The sequence below is a fragment of the Populus trichocarpa genome, chromosome 4, assembly GCF_000002775.5.
Source record: "Populus trichocarpa isolate Nisqually-1 chromosome 4, P.trichocarpa_v4.1, whole genome shotgun sequence".
NCBI lineage: Eukaryota > Viridiplantae > Streptophyta > Magnoliopsida > Malpighiales > Salicaceae > Populus > Populus trichocarpa.
Window position 1 is genome coordinate 12,838,944 of NC_037288.2, and position 6,000 is coordinate 12,844,943.

Sequence of the window (6,000 nt, forward strand, 5' to 3'; positions counted from 1 at the left end):
TTATTTAAACTCCAAGCCAAAACCCTAGTTTCCCTAATGAGTTTTACATAAACCCAATTTAAATAATAATCAAACCAAGCTAAAACTAGCCTAAACTAATTAAAATAAACAAAATAAACAAGTCTAAAACCCAAACAAATTGTCTCCTCTCAAAATAATTAAAGTTTGATAGCTCAACAAATTAAATAAGACAAGTTCGTTGTTTCCGCATTCTGTCTGGCAGCAGTAAGGTCCAACTTAAAACGGATGGTTCTCTCTCGTCTTAATGAATTAGAAGGCGTGCCATATACCGTTGGAAAGGTATGGAAGTATAGTTCTAGAAAACTAATCTGAATCCATTCAAACTAAAGGTAACTCATGTTATGACCAAAAGAGTAACTAAAGGTCAAACTATCTGAATCCAGTCTTCTTCTCCCAATCCTTGTGTAATGGTCTTGGTTCCACCAACAAGCCCCTCTTGAACATGAATCAGATTAATCAAGACTTGCTCTTTATTATTACAAATTCTCTTGAAGTCCACCTTAGACCATGTATCTTGAAGAAGTCCATTGAAAGCTTCTTTGAACTTCTTAGCCCTAAGCCTAGTAACTGGACCAACTAGAACCTCCAATGGATCCTTTGATGGTTGGATCACATCACTATTCCATAATTGTCAAAGCAAGTTAAAAATAATAATATATATCAAAATAATGTGTTTATAATAAATGTGATAAAATCTTGTCACGAATCTATTTAAAAATTTTAAAAGTAAAAAATTGATTTTAAATAAACATTCATGAACAATTTATTATTACTATTTTTTCTTTTCATGTTAGGTACATAATAATAATAAAATAATTGTTTATATTCTAATAAAAACCTATAATATTATTTAAGAATCATGTCAAAAATAGAAAAGTAGGTGAATTATCATGCTAAATAATTTAATTTAGAAGAAAAAAACAAAGAAAGAAAGGGTCAAGCCTAGCGCCTGGTCCAAGCAGAAAAAGTTCATATGTATTTGGGTCTGTAGGTCAGCCCTACATGTCTAGCCTTAGTTATTTTATTTATTTTTAAAAGGTTTTTTTCCTTTAAATAAGTGCAAAAGATGTGTTGTCTACTAGCATAAATTTTGGTCACTCGGGGGTGACTAGAAAATCAGGCTGGGTGTTTTTTGATTCATTAACAATTTGATTTTTAACATGTTTTAACCCAAAAACACCTAAGAAACTCTCAAGAAACCTCAATAAACTAATCTCTCAACTAAAAAATGCTTAAATTTATTTGCAAACATAAAATCAAACAAAAACAAATTCTCCCTTGAGCCCGATCTAGTTTTTTCAAGCAAGAATACGGCAAAAACCATCATCATCGAACTCTTCTCGTCGAATGAAACCCTTTAACACCAAACTTGACCATTTTGGTTGTCGAAATCATAGCAACCAACATCTTTCTCTTTTTTTTTTAATGTTTTTTAATGACTTTCTCTCTCCTCTCTCAACTTAGGGATTGAAAATAAACAAAATAGATTTTTGGACCAAAATAATTTTTTTCAATTTGGAATTAACCAAGTATTTTCTCTGTGTTTTATAATTCAATTATTTTTCTTTTAATTTGGTATTTTTATCATAATTACAGATCTAATTTCATTTAATTAGGTTATAAAAGGATTTAATTGAAATAGAAAAAAAGTTTGAAAAAATATATAAAAAAGTTTAAGTGATTTAATGGTCTTGTAAGATTTCCTCTTTATATATTATATAATTTTCCACCAAATTTGTACATTAATTCAAATTTAGAAAACTTATCATATTTAACTACGATATCTTTTCCAAAAAACCGATTATAACACTTCGACCCCAGATCCTTATTCTTACCACCTAACCAATCTCGGGAGCAACAAATTGAAGCTAGCTGCCGTGTATCATAATTTTACAACCACCCTTGCTGGTAGTATAAGCCAAGGGTGATTCCGCGGGTGGACGAGCATCCCCGAATCTAATTTTTAATCCCATACAGAATTACTTCCTTTTGCCAAGTGAAGTTAAACAATTTCTAGCATGTGAGCTTCCTTCCAAGATCAGATGTAAATATACATTACGCATGCAGCTATTATTTATGCATAAAGTGGTAGACTTTGTTCTACAAAATGAAAAAATCGTAAAGTATTTTGGCATGATAATAAATTGCAATCATGTCCATCTGCCGTACTAATAAATTGCAAAAAATTAAATAAACAAAAACAAAATATGTAACAATCTCCTACCTCAACTATAAGACCAGTAAAGGTGCGGTTCATAAATAAGATACGTTTGCTAGAAAAAATCATAAATAAGATACGATATGGCGCAATTGATTTGAGCTTTTGAAGCTTTGATATATTTTTTTTCTTCTCTATGGCAATTTTTTCAATGCTGATTTGCATGCCTTGTACGTGTAAATTTGGTATGGAAAGGAGCAAGTTGAGGACTGCTCGTATTTATGGAAGATGCAGCAGCCATTGAAGTTGGAAAAGAACTCAAATTAAGGTTTGTGTGTTACAGAACTCGAGACTTTGTAATTTTAGATTAAGATAAAGAAATATATATCTGACATCTTGTTATTAGAGAGGAAAAAGTCTGGTTTTAAGGAATTGTCACTTAGTATTATGATTACTAGGAATCCTATCACTTCAATCCTTGAGAGAAATTAGATCCTTATCTTCCTGGAATCGTGATCTTATATGAAGATAAAATTTGCTCCATGTTTGGTGGGATTAGTGTTGCGATGTCGCAGTCGCACAAATTAATTACCCTAACTTCAAACACAACACACAAGATAGTATAGAGCAAGCAAGGGTCGATCCCACGAGGAAGATTCAAATCAGATTTTTATGCTAGATGATATGCAATTTGGAGGGGGGGTTGGACGTTATCTAGGCTAAAGCAAAAGAAAACAGAAAACTATCAAACAAAATTTAATAAAATCAGAAAATTATCAAGAGAACAAACCTTGGTTGTAAGCACACATCCACCTACAAAAATCAGAACTGATTATGGAAAAGAAACATCAATTTATATTCTGAATATTTATCTCTTCTTAACATTGGTTAATTAACGGATCCGCCGTATAACACTATAACTAACCCTAACCATCAAACAACCACAGTGTCCGCACTAGCAATTTAATTCAATGAAAGCCTTAAGAACTAGATAAGTTGATTAATGAAGAAAACATAACTGTCTGTAGTCTATGTTTGATTTGATTGAATGTTCTCCCTAAGATTAATAACGTAGATCCGCCACAATTATTAAACTCAGTTGCTTCACAAGTTTACATACCACAACTCCGGTTTTGATATCAAACTTAGCAATAGATTGTCTACAATAATAACTTAGAGTCCCCTCTAGCAATTAAAATAAACAATCATAGGAAAAATAAGCATAGGAGAACAAACATATTCATCATATAAACTGAAAAGAAAAGGTAAAATAAATGTCACAGTTCTTGAAATCCGAAGGTTTCCGTGTCCTTGCAATCAAGAAAAAGAGTTTAGCCTTGCATGTTTGGTGAACAACTAATCAAAAAGAAGGAAGAATGCATAATTTCGAGTTTCTTAGATGAGGGGGGTGTTTTTCTCCTCTTGGCTGGCTCCCCCCCTTCTCTTCTCTCATTCTTTTTATATCCTAGGAAACCCTAGTCTCTATTTTACAAAATAGTCCTCCCTTAAGTAGACTGTTTACATTTAAGTACTTCAATAACTATTTTCCTAAAAAAGGAGAAATAGCCTTGCATGAAATCTTCAAGCTTTGACTTAGAGGAGCTAAATTGCTGAAATAAAAACTTGGATATCGGTTTAGACGCTTCGGAACGTAATTTGGACTCGTTTCTTCACGAAACCTGTTTGCTGACAGAATTCAGTTGTCATCTTTGAAAAATCATATCTCCCTTATATGACATTATGTTTTGCTGAAATTTGGAGCGTTTATAGAAATTTGAGTTAGGAATCCAATAAAATTGAGTTTGCATCAATTGGACTTCTGTAGCTCCAGATATTCAAGTCGGAATGGCCGAAAGTCAACACTGGCAGATTGCAAAATTTGACTTTGAAGGCTGCGATTTCTATGCTCTTCCTTATTTTATTTTATTTTCTTTCCTTAGATTTCCAGAAAGGTATGGATGTTATCTTTTTAATGCCATTAGAAACACTTCATTTCAATCTCTAGAGCTCACGCTCTGCACAAAACATCAATTGAAGGTCAAATCTGCCAATTATCTCCAATTTACTCCTTTTTGCATCTTTCATCCAAAAGTGCCTTCAAAACATAAAACAAAGAATATCAAGGCATTTTATATATAAAACATAGGCAAAACACTATTTAAATATGGGTGAAACTATCGAATAATATGGTTGCATTAATTAGAATACCAACAGTTCTGTCATCGTTGGACTTTTGGTGATGGGTTTCCTTGATGTTATTGGCGCATCCACGAAGGAGGGGGGGGCCAAATTGGGATTTGTAGCAGACCATTTGATCTACATTCTGGCTTGGATTTGGTGTGAATTTGGTGGGTGGGGTCTAGGCGATACCATTTTTTGAAATTTTCTCGCGCAAATTTTTCTTTATTTTAGAGGAAGGGGAGAATGAACAATTGATTAAACAACATCGTTTTAGGCTAAGATGACCATTCTTCAATTTAGCCCCTGAAGTTCTGACATCATACAATCAAGACTTTATTTTTAATTTCACCCCTGAATCAAATGCTATTGGACCCCTGGATTTCTCTGTCATTTACAAAATATTCCTTAGTTTTAAAATTAATCAATTCAGTCCTTAATTGACTACTCACACTATTAATTCTTTCAAAATTACCCAGGTAATATCAATTAATAATATCAGCACCAATTCACTTCGGTCACTGGAATTTAATTTCTTGCAATTTTGACCCAAATTGACCTTGGACTTTGATATTTCTCCAATTAAGCCCCTGATTATGTATAAGAAAGATATTATTTTAGTGCATTCTATTTAAGGTAAGCTATGTTATTTATTGATTGTTTTTTTCAAGTCATATTTCTATTTGTTGGTCTGTCTAAGGTTCACTCAAAAAGATTTTGTACTTGTTGTCATTTTATATAGCGATTAGCTCGAAGTGATTCTAAAAAAACAGTAATTTTATAGAGTGACAATCTCGAAGTAATTTTAAACTTTTAATTATTTTATAGAATAATCTTATTTCTATTTGTTGGTCTGTCTAAGGTTCACTCAAAGTGATATTTTACTTATCGTCATTTTATATACTGATTAGCTCGAAGTGATTTTAAAAAACAGTCATTTTAAAGAGTGACAACCTCGAAGTGATTTTAAACTAGTAATTATTTTATAGAACAACACAATTTCTATTTATTGGTCTATCTAAGGTTCACTCAAAGTGATTTTTTACTTGTTGTCATTTTATATGGCAATTAGCTCGAAGTGATTTTAAAAAAAAGTCATTATATAGAGTGACAACCTCGAAGTGATTTTAAACTTGTAATTATTTTATATAACAAAGAGCACTAAGTGATTTTGAAAAATATTTTTTTTTATAGAGTAACAAACTCAAAGTGATTTTCAACAACTTAGAAGAATTTTTTTTGTTACAATAACAAATTCTAATTTTATTTCTAAATGATGAAAACTCTTAGAGCCAAGAGGAAGAGCAAATTGCATATTTTGAATGTTCTATCCGTATCATCTGCATTTTTGAAAATCTTTGTCTTTGGATGCATCACAAATTGTCATTAGCTTGCCTAAAATATTCAAGTAAAATAAGTGCTTTTTAGGCTCGCTATGATTTTGTTTTCCCATGATTTTTAATGTGATCATTAGATGGGTATAGTTCATCCATCCTTCTAGCCGATGCCATTTATTTATTTTATTTTCTCTTTTCACTTTTCATTTTATCTAACTTTTGTTTCATTTGTTTTGTTTCTTTTCTTTTATTCTTTCCTACACGTGCATGAGAGTTTGGTCACGTACATTAAGTGGTAGACTTTGT